The following is a 25,676-nucleotide window of genomic DNA, read 5'->3' as shown; positions in this document are numbered from 1 at the left end:
ATGGAAAACGGTACCGGAGCATTCGGGTCCGGACTACCAGACTCAGAAACAGTTTTTACCCCCGCACTATCAAACTATTAAACTCCCAGCCTCTCTCACTCTCTCCTCACCTCTCACCTATGATCTGAACCTCACAGTGCCTTCTTTCTTACCAAAAACCCAAACACACATTGAAAATCTGCCTCTACCATACATGTCAAAAGCTCACTCCCCATCATTTCTATCCCTTTATTTCATTCTTTTGATGCATGTTTTTGCACATAACCTGTTACCTTTTTGTTATTTTGCACACTGCCTATTGTTGTTTTTTGCACATCGGCTGTTGTCTCTGTCTTTCTTTTGTTATACAATTGTATTGTTGTTGTGTTTTTTTCGTTGTACCCAGTGGGCAAAAGACGTATAATATACGTCTATTAAACGCATACCTTAAACGTCTAAATGTGGTCCGCAATTCGTCTAGAATGAAATTCTAATATACGTCTATTGTTATACGTCAATTATACGTCTATGATTAGATGTTCATTATACGTAAATGGTTAGAGTTCTATTATACGGATAAATTTAGAAGACAATTATACATATATGGTAGGAGTTCCGGATAACTTTAGAGGTCTATTATACGGATAACTTTAGAGGTCTATTATACATCAAAGATAGGTTTTACAGGTGTAGAAACTAGTAAATCAACCCAATGATTTGGTTTAGAAATTTATTCTGAAAATACACATTCACACCTGAAAAATATGTATTTCAAATTATACATTGTATACAATCAATCAACAATCAACATACTTGTACATACTTTTGGTGAACAAAAAAATTTGCTTGCATTTCATCTTTCGCAAGCTATATGATTTAAAAAAAACAAGTTGTTCTGCAAAGGAAATTAATAAACGCATAAAACCAAATCAAGACCTCTTTGAGTGTCCCAAATTACATGTTCTGTAAAACAAGACAGGAAAAAAGGTACCGCTGGCATTCGGATCCAGGATCTCCTCTTTATGAAACAGGTGTTTTAACCAGCTTTACCACAGCACCGGCAGAACACTATTCTTATACAGGTGGGTACCCACCCTCAAACCTTTGTTCTCCCGCTACTTTACCTTTGCCTACTGTCCTGTCTCTCTCACACATGAAGAAGACTCCACGGCCGAAACATTGTGTTCTCTTTCTTCTTTTTTTCAGCATGGAATAAACCTATTACCTATTCTTATACAGCCGCTTGGACACACCGCTCTGAGACATCTGAGGTCGATGTGCGCTGAGCCTGGTCGCCGAGCAAAATCATGCCCAAGGGGAAGTGGTATGCGAGACGAGGTGGCCGAGTGGTTAAGGCGATGGACTGCTAATCCATTGTGCTTTGCACGCGTGGGTTCAAATCCCACCCTCGTCGGTTTATGTCTTCGACTTGTGATCCGTTTCTAAGTTGGACTTGCTATCTTTATCTACTGTAGTAGAGTAGTAATATTTCTAGCGTTGGCTGAATATGGCTTACAGCAGTAGCTGACAGATATAGTCTCTTAATAGGTTAAATTTATGCTTTGTACTGCTTTCACCTGACATTAATAGTAGTCCTGATGAACGATTTAGGGACATGGCGCATCTTGAAAATGTTCTTGTTAATTTCAGTTTGGAAAAAATGCACTCACCAGAAGCAGAAACTGGTCGTATCTGCAAAATGCGCAATGCAATAGCACTGTCTTGCTATGAGTCCTTACCTGTTACAGGAGGCGTTGTAGGACTTTTTTAGCTCAGAAAAAGCTATCAATTCATCTTACATTTCTACTCCATCAATATTAGCAATGTTATCTTTACTAAGCTCTAAATATAGCTCTAAATAAATGCAAATTTTAAAATACATTTTAAAATAAATGCTATTCCATATATTGTAACTTTGTGGTATTTAGAATTTTTATCTGAGGATGCAACGGAAAGTATTATACAAATGTGAAAGAGGCTTGTATTTTAATACAATTTTCGATCAAAAGAAAACCAAAATCCGTATGATATTACCATCAATATCCCTCGATATTGACGTTCAGTTGAAAGATTTGAAGAAACTCTCAAAGAAGCAACTGCAGTTGGAGAGATTTGATTTGAACTGATGTTCGCAGCTCAATAATCCATTCGTCCTCGAAAGAAGCAAAGGTTAGTATGTTTTGAGTGTCAACATGATCCTCTTCTCAATCCAAACGAAAGGTTTTATGTGATCCTGATCCCACTAGAAAAAGAGTCAATTTCCGCCAGCACTGATATCCCTTTAAATGTTTTATAAGAACTCTGGACGTTTATAGAGTAGAAGCCTGGTCCATTTCTTCTACTAAACGAGACTATGGGAGTGGGTATTTTGATGTCGAACTGGGATTTAAATAAAGAGGAACACTACACTACATTGGGCAACGCGTGTGACAAAACGTTTATTTTCTGACCTCTCGATAGCTCAGTTGCTAGCTCTTAAGATTGTTGAAAAAGCAGCGAGTATTTCTTATGTCCCTGGTTTGAATCCAATTCAAAGGATGGTGTTTTCTTGTTCCTTAATCAAAAAGGGAAAATTGCGAATTTCTCTTTCACTTTGATGTTCACCCGAAAGCTCAGTATACAAAGAAGTAGAGGCTCCTGTTCTGAATAATCCTCAAGTCTGATTGTTTTGCTTAGACCTTTAAAATGTACACTGTTGACTGTTTGCGCTTCCTAACACAATTAAAAACCCGCCGACAAACTTACCGATCGGGAGCTTAGTTCAGTGATAGCGCGCACTTAAGACGCTCCGTTTTCTATCGCCGGCATTTTTGTATTCTCTTTCATCGCGATATCTTTTATTCTTCGTGTGTGAATTTCAGGGAGACTCATAAACCCTTTGTCTGTTTTAAAGATACATTATTTTAAACCAGACATAATGAAAGACGTAGTAACTAGACACATGTACAAAACACATGAATAGTAGCGGCTCTGAACTCAATGTGGTGCTGGATGGGAATGCAATACAAACGCCAATGGCACAATGGATAACGTGTCTGATTACGGATCAGAAGACTTTAGGTTTCTACTCCTTACTGGTTAGTGAAAAAGCTTTTAAACCACGCTATTCAACACTGACATCGTAGTGTGTGCGGTCCTACACAACCTTCCCAGTGGGCAAAAGACGTATAATATACGTCTATTAAACGCATACCTTAGACGTCTAAATGTGGTCTGCAATTCGTCTAGAATGAAATTCTAATATACGTCAATTATACGTCTATGTTTAGACGTTCATTATACATAAATGGTTGGAGTTCTATTATACGGATAAATTTAGAGGACTATTATACATATATGGTTGGAGTTCCGGATAACTTTAGAGGACTATTATACGTATATGGTTAGAGGTCTATTATACGGATAACTTTAGACGTCTATTATACGTATATGGTTAGAGGTCTATTATACGGATAACTTTAGACGTCTATTATACGTATATGGTAAGAGGTCTATTATACGGATAACATTAGAGGTCTATTATACGTATATAGGTAGAGGTCTATTATACATCAAAGATAGGTTTTATAGGTGTAGAAACTAGTAAACCAAGCCAATGATTAGGTTTAGAAATGTATTCTGAAAATACACATTCACACCTGAAACATATGTATTTCAAATTATACATTGTATACAATCAATCAACAATCAACATATGGGCAATAATCATAAAAAACACAACTAGTCTTAAACTTCAGCTACAAATTCTGGTAACATGGCAATATACAGTATAGTAATGACAAACACAAACTAATTACATTAACACACTAACTCAAAACCACATTTTGATTCAAATATACATTTTAAAATGTACAACTTCTATATTTCCAAGAAAAAAAATATTACAATGCAATGCAAATATTACAAATATTTGCAATGTATTTGCAAACCCTGTCTAATTGTCCTAACAGTTAGAACCAAAAACCTATTATTTTCAGTGTCCAGATCTCCTGGCCCCCTGCCTTGCATATGCATTTTTCAAGTAACACATTGCGTGCTCCTTTATTTCTTTTTCTGTCGATGTAGGGTGGGACTTCAGCACCGCAGCTAGGAGAAAATTATATAATATTACTTCCCAAATAAATGATGATTAATATCTTCTTTAGTATAATCTAAAAAATGAACGGTTTACTAAGCTCAAAGCTGAAATAAATGTATAAAATTTGGCTTGCATCATAGCAGTTGAGCAATAAAGTCTGTCCTAATTAAAGAGTACCCAAAGTTTGAAAGTACAACATAGAATAAGAATAGAGAAACGGCAAAACGATTTTGTGTCATCTTCCCCATTCACACTATTTTTATGTGCCATTTTTTGCTTATTCACGTACTATTTTAATCAAAATAATATTAAGAAAGATCTGTATGTATTCAGATACTATTATTATTGTTCATACTTACTCGTCAAAAGAGGATTGCTGAGATATTTGCGGATATACTTCTACGTTTGAAAAACGTGTCCAAAATGGTGACCAACGAATATTAGCAATGCATTGTGGTATATAACCGGAAAATATGCTGGGTTCGATATTTTCTCAACGTATGCGTTTATTAATGTTGTCGATATTATGGTTGAAATTTAACATTGATAATACATCGCGGCTATGTGCCCCCTGCTATGAGCTGATGTGCAATTTTAACGCATGCAGTTAGTAAGGATCGGTCACTGTTGTATGGTATTATATATAATGACATTATGGAATAGGATGGGTACAGGCCTGGCATCACGGGGGGAGGGAGGAATGTCGCCCCTTCAGTTTTGGGCAAAAAGATTTACCTAACTTAATTTGCGTCCTAAAAAAATAGTTGTACTTTGTCAATGGTCAGACAACACTAAATGACACGAACAGTCACTCAGTCTGTTTGATGGGCAGGAGGGCTATCCGTCCAGGAACTGCACATATCAGTGTTGTTATTGAGTGTCAACATTATGATCCTGTTTGCTCATGTGGACCGATTCCTTGCAGTAGTTTATCATTATACTTAAAATCGTTATATAACTAGGACTAGTTATAGCAGTCTGTGCTTTCTGTTGGTTTTACAACATTTTTTTCTTAACGATTCAGAACGTCCATGTAGCTGCAAAAATGAACGCTTATGGTACTTTTCGCTCCAGGCAATACAAACCGTGAGAGTGACGAAAAATGTGAAACTGAACTTCATCGCAAATACCACATTGTTAGTCGTTATCTTCTATCATGAAGCACTAATCAATGGCATAGCTACGAGATTTCATTTGGGTAGCTGCACCGTACAGCTCCGTTTCAACCGAAATATCACCCCCCCTCAGAATTTCAGACGCCCCCCTACAGATTTTTCCCCGGGCACCGCGCACTGATGGGGGACGGGGTGTCCAGGAAATGGTATCAACTTTTCTCAAGAAAATAAAAATAGAAACTCTATAGGCACTCAAACATTTTACTGTTTTTTTCGGGCAGGTGGCAAGACCCCCTCAGCAAAACCCTTGTATGCCAAGCTGTGGGCATTGATTCGTCGAATATACGTATATTTACGGCGAAAATACGGCTATACGTATATATACGTCGCCTCGACGTATAATCAACGTCGAATTGCAACCGTAAAATCGACGACATGAATAAACGCATATATAACGTCGAAAACACATCTAACACAGTGCCTGAGGCTTTTTACTGTATGTATCGTGTCGCAGTAATTAATTTACACGTGTATAATAAATATAGTAAATATAATAAATTAATTACTGCGAAAATAATTTACTTCGTACACTGTGCAGAGTGCCGTATACTCTTAGTTGCGGCACACACGATACATACAGTAAAAAGCCTCAGGCACTGTGTTAGATGTGTTTTCGACGTTATATATGCGTTTATTCATGTCGTCGATTTTACGGTTGCAATTCGACGTTGATTATACGTCGAGGCGACGTATATATACGTATAGCCGTATTTTCGCCGTAAATATACGTATATTCGACGAATCAATGCCCACTGGGTATGGCAGCCGCGCCGAGAAGCTTTGCTTATGCCCATCTTTTTCCACCGCTTCTACTGAACCTCGGAGCTGCAGGAGGAAGGGCTGACTTTAGAAAGAGCTCTTAAAGTCGCTAGAATTCATGAAGCAGCTCAAGCAGAATCAAGAATGCTTTCTGACCACAGTGACAAAGTGACACTGAACGGGGTGCTCGCTCAAACTTTACAAACAAAAGCCGAGCAGCAGGACGCAGTCATGCTAGAGATATAGAAGAACAGGGGACGGCTGACATTACATGTTACAGGTGCGGACTAACAACGCACAAAGCAGATGAATGCGGAGCGTGAACAGCAAAATGTCTACACTGTAAGAAAACAGGACATTATGCACACGTCTGCAGAACATCACGTCCGAGTTTAAGGAGAGCAACATCAGAGATTGGAAGCTAAGGAGTTTCAGGTCTGTGTTTTTATTCTAGGTTCAAGAAAGTATGAATACCTTTGCAAGAAGTATTTCAGAATCCCAGTCAAATCCAGTACGAATGCCCCATAGATCTGCATTGTACAATTAGTATACTGTTTGTCCGTTGAATCAAACACGCCTTATGAAGCATTTCTAAAACAGGAGAGATCGTTAGGGAATGCGTCTTCCTGTAAAAATAAAATGACTTCAAGGGTACTATAAGCAGAGGTGTGAAAGCCTGCTCTACTGAAGAACTATAGCCAGAGATGCCAAAGAGGTCGAGATTTCACCACGTGAGAGAAAGCATCTCAGAAAAAGAAGTTGCGGTCGTTTCCACGCGTTATAAAACCACTAGGTCAAACAACAAGAGCTGAAGAGCCGCTGTTGAGAGTAACGCGGCCAAGCGCTCTAAGGAGCTGGCTTAAACCTCCAGTCTCTTCAGGAGCATCTGTTGGAGTCGCACTGCTACAGCGTATCTCCTTGTTAAGTATCCCTTTTATTGTTGTTGCTGCCTCCAGGCGATGTAAACCAGATTCAGAAAAAAAATAATTTGAACAACATTATTCCTATGTTGTTTGAAGGCGCGGTGGCCAAGTGGTAAGGCGTCGGTCTCGTAAACCGAAAATCGTGGGTTCAAACCCCACCTGTGCCTGTTTCATTTGTCACTGCTTTCCTTTAGTTTCAAAGTCTTCAAAAAACTCGCAATGTAGGAGTCTGAATAGTAAGAGAGCGTAACTGTCGCCAGTGATTAGTATTCTTGCATATCCTGCCTTGTTTTTTAGTCGACAAAGCTTGTTTCTCTTCACACCCATCTTCCGAATGATCACCTCAGCATTGGGAAGGAACGTGCGCTTGGTACAGCCCCCCACTCCATGGTCTGATCACAAACAGATCGGGTGAGCTGTCAGTCCAGGTTGGAAGTAACGTTCGAAAGCACTAAAAATCTGACTTAGGAACGAGAAGACCGTGTTTTTTTAAACGAGTAAACGATAAAATAATAGTTCAGGTGGGTAGCTGCGTCAGCATGCGTATATACTGCCTGCAAGACTATGTCAAGTTCAAGTTTATTGTCATTATACTTATACACAGGTATATGGTATAACGAAATGCTATTTAGCTAGCTCTCGGACATAAGTAGTACAAAGAAAAAAACACAACAACACAACAACAATACAATTGTATTACAAAAGAAAGACAGAGACAACAGCCGATGTGCAAAAAACAACAACAGGCAGTGTGCAAAACAACAAAAAGGTAACAGGTTATGTGCAAAAACATGCATCAAAAGAATGAAATAAAGGGATAGAAATGATGGGGAGTGAGCTTTTGACATGTATGGGAGAGGTAGATTTTCAATGTGTGTTTGGGTTTTTGGTAAGAAAGAAGGCACTATGAGGTTCAGATCATAGGTGAGAGGTGAAGTGAGAGTGAGAGAGGCTGGGAGTTTAACAGTTTGATAGTGCGGGGGTAAAAACTGTTTCTGAGTCTGGTAGTCCGGACCCGAATGCTCCGGTACCGTTTTCCATGTCATGCTAAACGCCACAAATTGTGTTCGTCCAGTCGTATCAATCGTCCTAAAGTTACCGAAAATCGGATGCAATTAGTGCAATTTCTTCAGGATAGTCGAGCGGTTTAAAACAGCAAATTCACAGATTCGTGTCTTTTAAGCTTTGTGTTTCGCTCTCCAAATAGAGGCACGGGTTCAAATCGCACTCCCGACAGTCAGGCGTTTTACCCTGTCTTTTTTACCTGCCTTTACACTGTTTCAGTCTTGTTGTGCTCGCTGACAATCACAGTACGAGGAAAACGGAGAAACTACTTAGCAAAAACATAACGGACAGAAAAAAGCTTCGTAAACACGTGAATGTGATTAGCAGCAGTAAGGTATGCATTCAAATGTTTAAGGCTGATTTATAAAAGCAGCAGAAGAAAGGTGCAGCACAATGCAATTTGTGAGAATTCCCGGGTTTTTATGCTGCTTGGACGTCTTTCAAGCCTATGAAGTGACCCCCGTTTTATTTTCATTTTCAAACTTCAGAACCGAATAACAAAAAGGTTTCATGTGTGACAGCATTCCGTTGCAAATACCGTTTCCACGATGTATTCAGCGGCGGGAATGAAATAATTTAGTGCTGGCTCAAATGCGAGGAATTTCAGAAAAACCTGGAAAAGCAACGCTTGCAGTAAACGACAAATTTAAAGCGTGTAGTCAGCATGAACAGAACAACGCAATGCTCTGTAAAAACGATCTGAAGCCGCACTTACTCTTTTATCTCGAGCAGTTCATTCCGATACGATGTTTCCGCAGAATAAATGAAATGCCGATCTCCAAACATGTTGTTGCCATTATCGTTACTCCTGCTGCTGTAGTTTTAAGCTTTAATCAGTGGGTATGTAATGTTGTAAAGGGGCTGGACTACTTTGTTCAGTCCAAATTCCATTATGTGAATTTATGCTTTTTTAATATAAGCATTAACAACACAATGCGTGCTCAAAAACCGTTACTTATTAGCTTAAGAAGCGGCAGTGCTTTGACAAAGTGTGGTATTCGAATAGTAAATGCTGAAGTGTTTAATACTTGCTTGTGAGTCTTAGATAAATTGCCTGCTGCAATTTCAGCAAGCGGAGTTCTGCTCAGCTGCCTGTAGTACACATTGCTGATTCCTTTTGTGAGGGCACGGGCAATCTTTCAACGATAAGGCTGACGTGCCTGTCGAAATTTTGTTTCCCTTTCACTGTGTTGTATTTGCCCTACTCGTACAACATCAATTGTGATGTCATCATTGCCCATTGGTTTGTGTCTTGTTGTCATTATGTATTTTACATTACAAGAACTGAAAGTACTGAACTGAAGGTACTGAAGGTAGGAACTGAAAGTAGACTGCTTTAATCATAAGAAAGTTTTTTTTCTGCTGTTCTCTTTCCTGATGTATTGGTATTTGAAGGCTATTGGGCAGCAAGGATTTATCTTCCTGAACTCGCTATATAAGATATGGGTCCATGGTCATCTTAGTTTAGATGTACCTTTTAGAGGTGGTATTTTTCTCCATTGTTCAGCCTTCAGACATACTTGGAAAGTTTTAGGCACAGACATAATCTTTCTTAATCCCCTTTTATCCTGAGGTGACGTCCCAGGCAAGCTTGCCCCCTGGGAATATTCACTGTGCTCTTCAGGCTTTTTTCTGATTCTACACAGATTTTTTCTCCTTCAAACATGTCACCACTGTCTGTGCTGCCGTGTACAGCCCATGCATCTTCTGTATCTTCTGATGAAATTCTGAGCTCTGTGTTGCCTTCCAAATTATGTCCCTCACTTTGACTTGAAATATTGACTATAGATTGTGTACTGTCATCTGGTTTGGAGTCCTTACCAATACTCACCTCCTTCTGCGCCCTAAGCACTTGGATTCTTACTTTTTTTCTATCTTCATGCCAAATCACTGATAACCATTTCCTGTTGCTGGAGCAATCCTCTCCAAGGACTCTGTTTGACAGTGTTGACCACATATTGTCATGCCACCTAATTTTTTTTTCTAGCTTAGAAAACTTCAGAAATTCTTTGATCTCATTCCCTACTCCACCAGCCCTTGACCACAGGTCTGGCCTCCTACTCCTCTATCCTCCTTTAACATGTGGCATTGCCAACAATCTGAAAAATAGGGAACGCATCTGAATGAAGTGGAAACATAATTGAAATTCAACTCCCAATGGATGTTAATAGTGTAGGAGTGCAACAGATGTCCATTAAATGTTTTTATTTCTGTGTTTAATTTTTGAGGGACCCTATATTTTGATATAGCATCAATCACAAAACAGCATTCTGTCAATGTCAAGACCACCAGCCAGGGGAGATCAACTCACAAAAGAACTAACCAGTACCAGCAGAGGGTTAATAATAACATGTGTTAATCCACCAGCACATGCTCTACTGTGCGGCAAGCAGCACTGTTTTAACCATCCAAACCCGCTTCCCGCTACTCGGTATTGAGTCTTCTCTTTGAGAGCTCTACCTCGCGTTTACTCTGAATCTCGCTCACTGGTTACTGAACTCCCTTTTGCCTCTCGACCTTGGACCTCACCTTCTGTTTTGGATTGTTTGCTTCTCTCTGTACTTCCAGTATTTCGATCTACCTTTCACCTAACAATCTCGCCTGACGTTCTGGATTGTTCGCCTGTCCCAATAACTACTTGCTCCTGCATCTGCACAGGATCTGCATAACTTTTCACTGAGGATTTCTGACAGTCAGAGCCACATAAAAAACTAGAAAATAAGTATGTGTTTCTTAAAATAAAATACCCCCCAAATTGTTTTTTTTTAAAAAAGTCAACATATCTGGGTTGTGTTTGCAAGACTTTTAAAAATTGCAAAGTTTGTGTGGGCATGATTGTAAAAAATCAAATCATAACTGAAGAAGGCTCCATGGTCAAAACATTGTGTTTTCTTCTTCTCTTTTCAGCATGGAATAAAACTATTACTTGTTCCTTGGAGATTACCATGTGCCAATAAGATATGATCACTGTATTGACCATATGACATTTCTTGCATTAGGAATTCCTATTTTGCATACCCCAGCTTGCTCTCCTTGAGATACACATACAGGGAGAGAAGCTGGGGGTCAGAGCGCAGGGTCAGCCATTTATACGGCACCCCTGGAGCAGTTGGGGAGCACCCCTGGAGCTCCTTGTTCAGGAGCCCAATGGAGTAGGATTCCTCTGCCGACCATGGGATGTAAACCAGCAACCTTCCAGCCACAGGTGCAGATCCTTAGCCAAAGAGCCACCGCTCTGCCAAATGTGCCAATTCTTTAAAAGAAGTCCAAAAAAATGCAAATTTATTTTTTTAAATAGCTGTTGAAAATAACATCAGTGGCTATTGAAGAGTACATACAAGCACAGAGACAAGTTCATAAACTTGGAATGACTACTTACAGCTCTGGAAAGACCGAAGATATTGTTTCTGGTTGTTAAGGAACAAGTAATAGGTTTATTCCATGCTGAAAAAAAGAAGAGAGAAAACAATGTTTCGGCCATGGAGCCTTCTTCAGGTGTGAGAGAGAGAAGGCAGTAGGCAAAGGTAATGTAGTGGGAGAACAAAGGCTGGAAGGGAGGAGGGGTGAGAGGCGGGAGCAGGGGACAGAAAGAGAGGCCAATCAAGAGGTGTGAAGTCAGAATAGGTGTTGAGAGGTGTGAAATGAAACTTCCAATGTATGGAGAAAATTTAGTAGAATAGTAGTCTGTCGTTTAGAGAAGGGGGAAGGTGTGATCCTAGCTGCAGGATAAGTTTGGTTTTGGTAGTCTTTCTAATGTATGAGTTCAGAAAACCATCTTTGAGAACACAGACGGAGAGATTAGAGTGGTCATGGCCATCAGAGGTGAAATGAGAAACAATGGTTTTTGGAGAGATCTTTAATCTTCGCAGCCCTGACATGTTCTCTGAAGCGGTCTCCAAGTCTCCTTCCTGTTTCTCCAATATAGAGAGAAACTGGGCATTTACTGCAAGAGATACAGTAAATAAGGTTGCTAGAGGTACAAGATGCCATCTGGGTGATCCAGAATTGTCCTGAGGGGCCTTGAATGAGTGTGGTGTTGGATGTGTACTTGCAGGCGATACAGCGAGCTCTGTTGCAAGGGAAAGTACCTGGTGTGGATGGTTGCTGAGGGCGGTCAAGGGAGCTGTGAACAAGAAGGTTGAGGAGATTAGGTGATTGGTGATATGAGATGATGGGGCGGTCAGAAAAGAGGGCCCCAATGGAGGGATCATCCTGTAGGATGGAAAAGTTGTCGTTAACAGTCCTGGGGATAGGAAGTGTGTTAGGGAAGCACCAAAGGAATGCAGTTGTTACGGTGGGAGTTCCTGATTGGGTTGATGGTCCAAGGGGTGTTTTTGGCTCGGGCAAGGGCCCTATCAATAACACTGCTGGGGTATCCTCTGTTCATGAAAAAGGAGTACATTTTGAGGGTTTGGTTCTGGAAGTCGATGTCATCGCTGCATATTTGTTGTAGCCGAAGGAACTGTGAAAAAGGGAGAGAATTTTTAGTATGTTTGGGGTGAAAACAAGAGATAGCTGTGTGAATCCGTGGGTTTGTAATAAACAGAAGTGGAGAGTCTGGGGTAGTTGATGGAGAAGTTGATGTCCAGAAACGGAAGAGTAGTGGAAGATATGTTAACCATATATTTGAGGGACAGGTGGAAGTTGGTGAAATGGTGCAGGAAGCACTTAAGCTGATCGTTGGAGCATGTGGCGGCACTGACGCAGTCATCAATATATCGCTTGTAGAGGTCAGGGACAGTGTAGGAAGCGAAGAAGCGTTCTTCTACCTAGCCAACAAAGATATTGGCATAGCTGGGTCCCATTCTGGTGCCCATGGCATCTCCACTCACCTGTTGGTAAAAAAGATTATTGAAGGAGAATGCGTTCAGTGTGAGAACCAGTGTTTCTGGTTGTTGTCCTTTAATTGATCTGCCACCAAAACATTAATCCTAAACAGTCAAACAAGTCCATGTGATGAAAACCCTTATGCTCTTTAATGTTTTTTTATGGATTGTGCATCTGCACTAATTCCCCCCCCTCCCACTCATCAGCTTTTGGATGAGAGATTCTGACCACTGTATAAGATCAGAAGCAGTAGAAGAAACGGGCTTCTTTTCTGCTTATTTAACACACTCCTAATGCAAACAACACATTTACAACGGAAAGGTTGCACCAAATGGGATCAAACAATTTAAAACATATGTTCAAAGTACAGGAAAGTTGTTATAGAGATGAATGGTATTCATGAAACAAATAATGTTGCAAAAAACTTTGCCAAAAGTCACAACCCATTTAACATTCATCAGACAGGTTGAATCAGTTGGATATCTCTTAGGTTCAAAATGCACTCAACGGCTGTATAATGCAAGCTCAAGAGTCAAAAGAACAGTAGTGAACTACAGTTCTTACAATAATAAACAGCCATTTGATCTTGTGAATGATCTATCATACAGCCTTGAAATGATGTTAGAGATTTGGAAGTTTGCATAGCTTGTAGTCTTTCTAACTCCATGAGACACAGACAGGGAGAGAAACTGGGGGTCAGAGCGCAGGGTCAGCCACTGTGCTCTTGTGCCAAACAGGTCATACAAAGACCGCCATTCCTTATATCTTTCCCTGAACCTGTGCGTCACTTCCTCACCTTCCAGAAGCAAAATATCGAGCTTCCACACACCCTTCCCCACAGTAACAGCTGTTGGAATAGAAATTGTACATGACAGCAGACAATGGTCAGAGAAAAAAAAACAGGGGTTAGGCCTGTGGTCGTGCAAGTAAAATCACGTATCAAAACAAAATGCGTGAGGCTTGGGTCCCATTAGACTAGTGCCATGTGAAACCTGCCCTCCCCTGACTATGAAGTTTGAAGCCATCTTTCAGTTTAAAATCTTTACATAATGTTTGCAATAATATTGATGATTTATCAAATTGGACCCGCCTCTCGCCCCTCATTCTGCCTTCTCTTTCTAAAAGAGAATTAAAATCCCCAGCTAAAACCACTGGTTCCCATCCCAATAAATATACTCAGTTCCTGAATTAGGACATATCTGTCATGTGAGCAACTCAGACAATATATATTTAAGAGTTTAAATTTGACATTCGTGAAACCCAGATACACCACCAGTGCTCTCCCTGGTTTCACTACAAGGTGCTGACGTACCTCTACCATCTTATTTTTAATTAGAACAGCTATACCATCAGATTTATTTTCTTTGGACCCACTCCAGATTGATGGGCCCAATGTCCCCAGTTCTTCCATATCCTTATAGCAGTTTTTAAAGGGTAACCCACACTCCTGTAACAACACAATATCAGCATTTACCTTCCTCACAAATGATAGTATAGTCCTTGCCCTTAACTTGGAGCGAATGCTTCTCACATTTATGGACACAATATTAAGAGCCTTACTTAAAGTAGGACCAGGGGAGACTAAAAGCTCTGGCTACAATCATTCAGTAGGTGACACCTACTATACAGGCCTCCCCCCCCCCCCCTTTAGCTTTAATTGTCTCCTCCTCCACCACCCCCACAATCCATAGGATATTTCTCCACCTGCCCTCCTTGAGTCTCTGGTTCTAAAGCTTGGTCAGTAAGATCACATATATTGGAGACATCTAAACCCATGGGAGAACCTACCTGAGGACTCGGAAAATGATCTTCCCTCACTCTGCTCGGAGTTAAATCATTTTCTAAATCCAATGTCTCTTTTAGACTGCACCCTCTGTTCTGTACATTTCATTTGAGCACTTTCAGTCTCCACAGGTGGCAGGCTATTGGAAGAGATGCTACCAATCAATTCAGATTCCACCTCACTTTTTGCAACATTATCATTCTCTTCTACCTCAGCCTCATCTCCTTCACTCCATTCTGAACCCTCGCTCTCTTTTTCACCACTTTCTTCAACGTCAACCACATCCAGTTCCTGATCCAGAACCACTGCTCCAGCCCTAAATACCTCTTCAAACTCTTCCTGTTTTTGCATCGGTCTTCCCAGTTTTGTTCTATTTGCAAAGGAATTTGGACAGTCTTTAAACACATGACCTTCACACTCACAGAGATTACATTTCCTCACGCTTGTACATTCAGTATATGCATGTCCAATTTCCTTGCACTTACCACACACCATCTTTGTACAGGCATCCACAAAGTGACCCAGCTCCCCACATCTCCTGCACGGTTTTGGCTGCCCTTGGTAGAACACAAGGCCTCTATTTTCACATAATCCAATCAAAGAAGGAATGTGTTTAAATCCACCATAACCATTTTTTGTCTTCATGCAATGAAACAGGTACTCTCCATGAACAGTTCCAGATGCCATCATCATCCAAGACTTTCTGAAGCTCACCTTTCACTAAACAATACTTAGACAACCATGTCACAACATCTTCCTTCATCACCATCTCATTAAACATGCGAACAATCACAGTCCTATTAATCAATAATAATTGCTTACACTTATATAGCGCTTTTCTGGACACTCCACTCAAAGCACTTTACAGGTAATGGGGACTCCCCTCCACCACCACCAATGTGCAGCATCCACCTGGATGAAGCGACAGCAGCCATAGTGCGCCAGAACGCTCACCACACATCAGCTATCAGTGGGGAGGAGAGCAGAGTAATGTAGCCAATTCATAGAGGGGGATTATTAGGAGGCCATCATTGGTAAGGGCCCATGGGAAATTTGGTCAGGACGCCGGGGTTACACCCCTACTCTTTTCGAGAAACGCCCTGGGATTTTTAATGACCCCAGAGAGTCAGGACCTCGGTTTTACGTCTCATCCAAAGGACGGCGCCTGTTTACAGTATAGTGTCCCCGTCACTATACTGGGGCATTAGGACCCACACAGACCACAGGGTGAGCGCCCCCTGCTGGCACCACTAACACCTCTTCCAGCAGCAACCTTGGTTTTTCCCAGGAGGTCTCCCATCCAGGTACTGACCAGGCTCATACCACATTAGAAAGATCCATCAGCTTCTGCCATTCAAACATTCTAATCAGGCCCACATCTTTTTTTCTCCTCTATTTTCATCCAAAATTCTTCCAGTAACTTCGCCGATTGAAACTAATGTCAAAACCAATTCCCTTCAGCAAAGTAATTAAGCATTTGACATCTAATGCCTTAATCCTTTCTGTAACACCTTCCTTGAAAAGTCCAACCGTGAAATATCACCCGAGTGAGACGAACCCTCACCACCCTTATACACCAAACGTGCGCAAAAGTAACGGCGCATGCCGACTCTACAGGCCGCCATGGCCGTTACAAATGTGTCAAAAGCAAACTAAACCTAAACCGAAACCTCTTCTGTGCACCAAACACCCCAAAACCCTATTCCCTTAATCTTACACTTATACAAAAACTCCACTCTCGACTTCTGGGTTTAACCCTTTACATCGCCAACGCTGGTTAGAGATTCAGTGTGTCCGAGGCTCAGCGGTTATATAGGACAGGACTTGGCGAGCTGCAGGGGAAACTCGTTGTTCTGCGCTCCCCGTGCGGAATGCGCGTCTCCACACTCCAGACTCGTCACACCGCCTTCATACTCTACAGCGGGAAAAAAAAAAACTCCCTTTACTGTCTTCATACAGTACATCCCTCTTAAATCCCAGAAACACAGAAACTCCGGGGCGTTTCTGTGAGTCAGTACTGGGTTTCTCTGTTCGAGGTTACAAGCAGAAACAAAAGCGCTGAAAGCAGGAAGTTATTTCTGCTCGTAGGCATAAACATGTAAAAATAAATTTTCTGATTCCTAAAACCTAATAAAATCCATGTAAGTCTCCTTTTCATCCCCAATGCATATAACTGAATATAAACCAGTCAAGTTCAGCTACTCTTCTGATGTATACAGGTATGAATACACTAGTTCTGGCGCAGCTGTTACAACAAAGATACTGAAGAACTTTTTTTTCATACGAGCTCTTGCCGTTTTTAAATTGAATATTTTTTTCATTTCGGTAAATCACACGAAACACCAGCAACACTCATCGTAAGCATCTGACCAATCACATTCCTGAATTTTAAAACCATTTAGTATTTATTTTTAACTTGTTTTATTTTTTTTTATTTTACACACCTGTTTTAAGTATTTTTGCCATTTTTAGCATATTGTAAGTGGATTTTTTTCAAACATTTTATTTTTTAAATCATATCAACCCATTGTAACTTCCCATTGATAATTCCTGAGCTTTATAACTGTGTATTATTTCTTTTTACCTTGTTTTATTTTTTTATTATTTTACAGAGCTTTTTAATATATTGTGAGCATTTTAGTGTCATTTTAAAATAGGACTATCAATGCTCTTGACTTTTAAACCTGTATTTATTCTGACATTATTCTCTCCACCTGCAGATGAGGGAGGTATTTGATTTTAAATTAGTTGATTTTTGGGGATAATGTACATTCATGTCCTTGTATGTATCACCAGTGGGAAACTTTTTTGGATGAATTGCATTTTTGGATGAATTGCAATCTTTACTTCAAGGCCTTCAGACTGATATACAAATGACGGGAGATTTAAATGACACATTTGATAAATCAGACAGGAACAGCATAACATCTAAAATGGCAGAACCCTCTAAAGTACTGAAAAATGTCAGGCACATTCATAATAAATAAAATTTATTGAATTTGAACCATAAAATTTGCTTTTTTTTCCCACCTCACCTCACCTAATGCTATTGCATTAACGAGGCTGAAGTTGGCTTCTTATTCGCCAGCTTCTTCGCGTTTTTCGTTCCATCTTAAATGCTGCTGTTGTGATGTCATGCCGCCTTTCGCCTGTAGATGGCTCTCTACAGTCATTTTTAAAAATACTTATCCAGATGTATTACTGTACATATCCTCAGTAAAGGGGAATATGTAAGTAGAGACTGTCCAAATTGCATTTTTGTATGAAACAAATTTCAGAAACACAACTCACAATAAAACAATCTGGCATGTTATACAACGAGTAAATAAGACAGGCAAAACATAAGTTCACTGGCACTTTCTGCATATTTTCCACGACCTTGCCTTCTGATCATAAAAAGTCTCAAAGTCTTGCATTTTGCAAGAAATTTTAATATAGCAGTTTTAAATGGGACATTTAGAACATGGCATATGAGAATATATGGTTAACTGAGGATGAGCAGAGGGTGATCACACTTTCTGCTTATTGCTGTGAACCTACCTCCTGGTTATAAAAATGTCTAAAAATTCTGACACAGATGTGTGAGAGACAATGGAAAAGACTATCAAAATCCTGAACTTCAGGACATTTTACTGTACCGTTTTTTAAATATGACCCTCTGAACATGACATGAGAGAATACATTGTCAAATGGTAAATGCAATGTTTGCTATATTGCTAGGGCCCTCCCTCCTGATTTTAAAATCGTCTCATATTTCTGAGATCAAGGTGTGAGACACAATATAACACACTGTCACAATCCTGAACTTCAGGACATTTTACTGTACCATTTTAAAAATATGACCCTCTGAACATGGCATGTGAGAAAATGGCATGTGAGAATGCATTGGTAAACGGTGAATGCAATTTCTGCTGATTACAAAATCGTCTCACAATTCTGACACTGAGGTGTGAGACACAATGTAACAGGCACTCATAATCGTGAAGTACAAGAGATTTTACTGTTACGTTTTTTTTAATAATGACCCTCTGAACACAGCATGTGGGGATTTATAGTCAACAAAATAGCACACATTCTGCCAATTTGCTTTGTCCCTCCTTCCTCGTTACCAAAACATCTTAGTATACTGACACTAAGGTAAATATCGGAGTCAACCGATACTGATCAGGGTCTGCTGCTGCTGAGCCCGCAGCCTTCACCATAAGGTCCAATTCCCCAAGCCTGCTGACCATATATGTCTATCCCTTCTCGTCAAAACTCGTATTTTCACAGGGTACCCTTCAGAAATCGCAGTATAGAATGAAAAGAAAAACCTCCAATAGATCTCGGCCGCTGTTGGTGATTTTCCTTTAAAAACAGATGAATGTCCGGAAATTTTACGGAGTGTATCACTTTCACCGAGACCGAGAAGTCTCCACGACCGGTCTTGTACCGCAATGAAATACAGAGCCCGTAGGGGGCAGTAGGCTTGCAAATATAGCTCACTGTGTATATAATGAAGAAGCAGAGATTAGTTCCTCGTCTGCATGTTGCAGAGCCTTACGCTACTCGTACCTGCAGCTGGGGTTTGATCCCTGCACAGGCGATTAGTTGAAAGACCATTTAGCCGGCTGGCTTTTATATTTCACACTAAATTGAGATCTTGAAACCAAAATAGTTAGAAATATGGAACACAACCGTTGTTCCCCAAGAAGGAAAGCTGTTTTGTACTGACGTCACTCCTTTTGATTTAACCCAGATTGTGAAGACAACTCCGCCCTATCAAAGAAAAATGTTACTCAAAAGTTGGAAAGCACACTCTGAACCCATCTGTATATTTGATTCCCGCGATCCGTTCAAAGCTGCTTAGTGTTTCGCAAGCAAATCATTTCAGGGAAGAAACTCAGTTTAGTGAACTACTTTTGTATTTTCACTCATTGAATTTGATATTTGTACTCTCTTTGCATTCTCAGCAATAATAATTCAAAATTACAGTTCGGATTTATTGGAAAACTTCACAAGCATTGTTAGGTTAGGACTTTAAAATTGTATTTTAATATCTTGGTATATTTACCTTCATTTTAATATAGATATAACCATAAATGTTGTTAAGCATATTGTACTTTTGTCGTACTTTTTAAAACATTTTAGCTGAGGAAGCACGGTGACTATTATACCTTGTGATACATGCAAGACATCTGTAAACGAAGATGTAATTACAATAAAATTGGCAATTAACAGAAAACCACAATTTGTATAATATTATTCCTCGATATCGATGATCAGTTGAAGGATTTGAAGAAACTATCAAAGAAACAGCAGCAATAGCAGATGATTGGTTTTGAACCCATCTTTACACCTCAATAATCCATTTGTCCTCAAAAAAAGAAAAGACAGGCATGTTTTGAGTCTCATAATTATCCTCTTCTCGATCCAAAAGAAACGTATACCTTTGATTGCTTCTGTAGTATTTTGGATTTTCTTACAAAGATCTCACGAAGTATTGCCAGGATCTATATTTAGCGTTCGGTAGCGATAACACTGCTGATATTGATTCAAAATCTATGATGTATTGACAGCTTTATCTGAAGCGAGAAGTCCTTGAACGCCGCTTATGAAGTGTTGGGATTCATACCAAGAAATACTCTTTGTTTTCCCACCCAAAATACTGCTATTGCATTACACATTACATGAACATTACCAGTTTTGGTAGCTTCTGGGTGCGATTTTCCAAAACTGAAACTAATTACAAAATTATTTAAGATGAACCATGTCCAAAAATTGCAAATCATGACTAATATTAATATCAACTGAAATTACTACAGAAAAAAAGATATAACCGAAATATTCATAAGGCTATGCAAGCCTAAAAAGTAGAACAATTAATTTCATAAAACTTTTTTTTTTAGAAATGGGCTCACACACCTGAAGACACTAACGTTTCTCTCCGTTAGAGTATGTGAATACTCAACCCAAAATATTTGTAATTGTGATTTTGTTAAAATGCAATAAATCATCTATCAGCAGTAAGAAATTATGAAAAAAGTAAGAAATTGTTTTTTTTCGTAAACTGTAAGACATGAAGAGAGTTTACAGTTCGTATCCTTCGCTTTGTCTTTTAACTTAAGCGTTCAGGATCCAAGCCCGTGTGCGGACGGTTGTGTTTCTTGAATCTCTTGTAATCATCAAAAGTCGTTGCTTAGTCCTTCAGTTTTTTCTCAAGTTGTATCATGGATATTTTATACGATCCATACTTTTCATGCTCTTTTGAATTTTCCTTCACTTATAGAAAAAGTTCAAGGTGTTCTTGTCGCTGTGCTCCACATCTATTGACTCGTAAATAGCACCACCCTATCCCCATGTACCGCCTGTCTAATGGTGCCATTTTGAAAAAATCATAAAAAATAAAGAAAGGGGCCACAGCCACAGCAAGGTTATCTAAGGTTAAGGGGGCTGTCTGGTGTGTAAAACACTTGGTTTCAGCAGTGTGGCTTTTGTACTTGAAATGCTATTGAGTGATGAAGAAGACCCCCCTATCCCAGTGTATTACCTGTAGTGTTATCTTCAAAAAATCATAAAAAAATAAAGAAAGGGGCCACAGCCACAGCAGGGTTGTCTAAGGTTAGGGGGGCTGCCTGGTGTGTAAAACACTTGGTTTCAGCAGTGTGGCTGTTGTGCCTGAAATGCTATTGAGCCACGAAGCAGACCCACCTATCCCGGTGTATTACCTGTAGTGTTATCTTTAGAAAATCATTTAAAAAATAAAGAAGGTTCCACAGCCCAAAACAAAGCTGGGAAAAGTCAGAGGACCTGCTTAGTGTGCAAAACACTTACTTGCAGCATTGTGGGTGCTGTGGTTTAAATGCTATTGGTTTGTGAACAGAATACCCCGATCCCAGTGCATTGTGCCACATTAAATAAAAGCACGAGAAAAAGTGATTCAGAACACAAAGCTGTGTCAGTGTTCTGAGTAAAAAGTCAGTTTGAACATCATGGGAGCTGTTTTTAATAAGCTGCTGAGTAAAGAATATTTTAATCTTCCTGCTGTCAGTAGTATTGTGAATATAGTTGACCCTTACCTGAATGAAAACAGGACGTAAAGGAAGGGTTTCAGAAATCAAACAAAGCTTTATTCCTGTGCTTACAGTCTGGGTAATTGGAGACTGCAGTGTTCTGCTTCCTAAGGTTATATACAGGTTTTTCACATGAAGCTATATTTAACAGTACAGTATTTCTCGCATTGTGAACATGTGCACACAGCAGTTCCCCAGGTTCCAGTTAGTGCGTAATTACACATAGATGAAAACACTCTGTTTCGAACCAGGGACCTTTCACGTGTGAGGCAAACGTGATAACCACTACACTACGGAAACGGTGAGAAATGGTGCCCAGTGGCTCAGTGCTGAGCTTCGCCAATGCTATTCAGGGGCCAATGCTCTTCGATGTGAATTGAATGCTTTTCAACTCGCCAATGCTATTCAGGGGTGGAAAAGGGTGGAGCCGTGTGTGTCTCGGTAACTCACTGTGATCGTATAGTGGTCTGTATTTTGCGTTGTTGCCGCAACAACCCCGTTTTGAATCCGGGTCACGGCAGAATAGGGGCATCTGCTTTTACTACATGCACGAATGAAGGCAAAAAAACCCGATGTGAAATCGATGTGAACGAACGGCGCTTTACAGAGGAGTACTGCCTGACTGGATCGTTGATGAACGACAGAGGCCACTCCGACCTCTTCTCTATTTTCTTCAATGACTTACTAAGGATCTTCTTCACATTCACCCATGCAGGGGAAGCCAGTTACACCAAAGCAAACGCAGGAAAGTGCATTTCAAGCAGAGACCAGGAGGGACCTGTTTACACCGAGAGTGGTCGGAGTATGGAACAATGCGCCCAGCCCTGTTGCTGGAGTCGATTCTTGATGAGATCTTGGGCTCACTAAGAGGCCCCCGCTGGATGCTAATCATTCTGTTGTTCTTGCAGGTGTTTCGCTGCTTCTGAGCCAACAGAGCTCGTCTTGGTCTGTCGGCACAGCCCAATTGCAAATGATCGGCTCCAGGTACAGAAGGAACGTGCGTTTGGTGCATGAAGGCACCGGAAACACATCAGGAACAAATGACTGGTGGTTCAAGACCTCTGTGAAGTGCAGGAGCGTGCAAGAAGAGGCTGTTTTCACCCGGTCTCGAACCGGGGACCTTTCGCGTGTTAGGAAACGTGATAACTGCTACACTACGGAAACCTGTACGGGCTGCTGCTGGTGTTTCGCTTGCATTTCAGGCTGAGAAAGGGAAGCCTCATTTTAGGCAGGGGGCGCTGGAGAGAGGAACAAAGGGCGCGATGAAACAAAATGCCGAAACCCGGATCGAGCCAGGGACCTTTAGAACATACTCTCACGAACTGTTAGAAGACGTGCTTTTGATCATCGATTGCTTAACAAACACATTCGTTCGACTTGAGCCATCAAGCTCGTAGTTTTCCTTTAATTGGCCTTAATTGCGCCCGGAGTTCTGAAGGTCAGGACTGGTTTGGGCCTTAATTGCGCCCGGAGTTCTGAGGCTCAGGATCGGTGTGGGCCTTAATTGCGCCCGGGGTTCTGGAGCAAGTGGTGCATTAAATGCACATAGTTCAGGACTGGTGTGGGCCTTAATTGCGCCCGGAGTTCTGAAGGTCAGGACTGGTGTGGGCCTTAATTGCGCCCGGAGTTCTGAGGTTCAGGATCGGTGTGGGCCTTAATTGCGCCCGGGGTTCTGGAGCAAGTGGTGCATTAAATGCACATAGTTCAGGACTGGTGTGGGCCTTAATTGCGCCCGGAGTTCTGAAGGTCAGGACTGGTGTGGGCCTTAATTGCGCCCGGAGTTCTGAGGCTCAGGATCGGTGTGGGCCTTAATTGCGCCTGGGGTTCTGGAGCTGAGTGGTGCATTAAATGCACGTATAATCCAGGATTGGTGTGGGCCTTAATTGCGCCCGGGGTCCTGAGATTAGCTACGCCTTGATCGTGCACGGATTGGCGTGGCGTGGTTTTTTGTTTTAAAAGGAAACAGAAGTAGGAGGTATATATATATGTATGTTTTTGGTGTTTTCCTTGTTTGTGAAATACATATACACACGCACGACACTAACATAAACACACCTCATAATAAAAGAGCAAAGCATTAAGTAGCAGGATTTAAAGGACGTTGAGACCCGAGAATCGCCCTGATTGAGCTCAGTGTGTAAGTCCACCCCGGGGCAAAAGCAGCGATGCTGGCGTTCTGGGGATGGTGAATTACTGATCAAGAAAGGGGGTTTTCGAGGTCTCGTTCCTTACCTGTGAACAGTGCGGTGTAAGTCCTCTCTAAAGTCTCTGAGAGGCATTTAGATCTGGAGGTAACAGACGCCCTTAGCTGAATGAGTGCAGTAATGCACAGGTTTTTCCAAGTGAAAACATCCCCCTACTGAATGAGCTGTTACCTCACACACGACAAAAGTAAAAGAGACAGAACATGTGTACTAACTGATGGTTTGAGAAAGTGGTGGAAGGGTCCGTTTATATATCGGAAAAACGTAAGTTGACGGAAAAGAAGGAGAAAAATATGGGAAAAGCTGAGTTTGTCAGAGGGAGTTTGGGGCGAAGACGCCTGTAAAGAAAGCATATGCGTATTGATTGGCAAAAGCACAAGCATGTAGCTCCCACCCTGGTGCACGGCCGGCACCAGTGGTGGCAGATACATGAGAGAAAAAAAAAGAAAGAAATTGGGACTTCTTAAAAGTGTGTTTACGGGGAAAACAAAAACCCGGAAGAAAATATACTTTACTCGCTACGAAAGAGTATAAACAAAAGCGAAAAGAGGCAGTGCAGAAGAATCGGAAACTAAAAGAAGAATTAGTTCCTGGTCGCACTGCACTAGTTAATGTGTTATATCCTGCTCTCCCATGGGGGAACAGACAGGCAGGAAATGAAAATAATTGGGATCAATTCCCACAGTGACCATATGGAGACGGGGGGTCTGAGTGGGATGACACCTGGTACGAGTGTGATAGAGATGGAACAGGAACTCCCTTCTTAAACAGAGGGCGCCCGCAGACCTGTACTCTCACCCTAAGTGGGAGAGGGCCTGATGTAGCGGGGGCTGGCGCTGTTGATGACAGCGTCACTCTAAGTGTCTTGCACCCCGTTGAGGGGGTCCGCACTCGCACCTACCTTCCCTGATTCCACCATACGATCAAATCCAAAACCGGAAGATATTGACCGGTGGGCTAAAGTACCGCACCCGAAATTAGGAATGCAGCGAACCTGGAGTGCGCTTCAGAAATTAAAAGGATTCATGTAGAAGTGAAACAAGAATACAACACATTGTAGTACGAAGAGAAAAATATATTCTCGATGTGTATGTGTGTTTTATGGATTTGTGTGCCGGCATGTATGTGTGTAACTGTGAGTTTTGGTATACTAAATGACGGTGTGAGTGTGTTTAGCCAGCGGGACTGGCTAGAGACGTACCTAAAGAGACTTGACGAAAATCAACTTAAGGAGATTGGAAAATATAAGAGCGTCTGAAACGTATAAGTACAGTACAGGTGGACGTAAAAGTAGTTAGATAAACAGTTTTTGTATTTTTATACAATTAGTTGCAATAGTGGAAACAATTTGGATTTATTCGAATGTCTCAAAACCAGACATGCTGAAACGCTGTAGGTTTAGAATCGAGACTGGGGAGAATAACGTCTTGTGAGAAGATCTGTTTACCTAACGATTAGATCCTGTAAATCCCTTGTAGCCTCCCTAAGTCTGTCCCAGTCCAGTGGATAAAAATGTACTGTTAATGGAGTGTTGGTTTCTCTGTTAGGGGATACTGGAGCACTACTGTCATGCTTGTTTCACTCCTCTGTTCAACAGTGTGCTTTGGAGTAATGTATATGGGGAGACGGCAGGAAGCCACAGGAGTATTGGGGCGGAAAGTTTTACTTGCCAAGTACTAGATTTTAATGGGTGGTTTTATCCCAGATCTATTGGGTTGGAATATTATGCATTACAAAGAATGACTATCCAAAACAGGGTATCACGGGGCTTCAACTGACTGTGATCACTCGGTATGTTGATGGTATTCTGAGTGCTTCCCCTGACGAGGAA

General features: G+C 40.9%; 2 non-coding genes across 2 annotated transcripts; both read left to right on the top strand.

The window, feature by feature from the left end:
- The first annotated feature begins 1,311 nt into the window (after nt 1-1,311).
- trnas-gcu (transfer RNA serine (anticodon GCU)) lies at nt 1,312-1,393 on the top strand. The gene has a single exon. It is a non-coding gene; the product is annotated as a tRNA-Ser (tRNA).
- Nucleotides 1,394-7,009: 5,616 nt separating this feature from the next.
- trnat-cgu (transfer RNA threonine (anticodon CGU)) lies at nt 7,010-7,081 on the top strand. Its single transcript has one exon. It is a non-coding gene; the product is annotated as a tRNA-Thr (tRNA).
- Nucleotides 7,082-25,676: the final 18,595 nt, after the last annotated feature.

The sequence above is a fragment of the Atractosteus spatula genome, unplaced genomic scaffold (assembly GCF_055471065.1).
Source record: "Atractosteus spatula isolate fAtrSpa1 unplaced genomic scaffold, fAtrSpa1.hap1 Scaffold_118, whole genome shotgun sequence".
NCBI lineage: Eukaryota > Metazoa > Chordata > Actinopteri > Semionotiformes > Lepisosteidae > Atractosteus > Atractosteus spatula.
The sequence above is the reverse complement of the archived record's forward strand: the minus strand, read 5'-3'. Positions and strand labels throughout refer to the sequence as shown.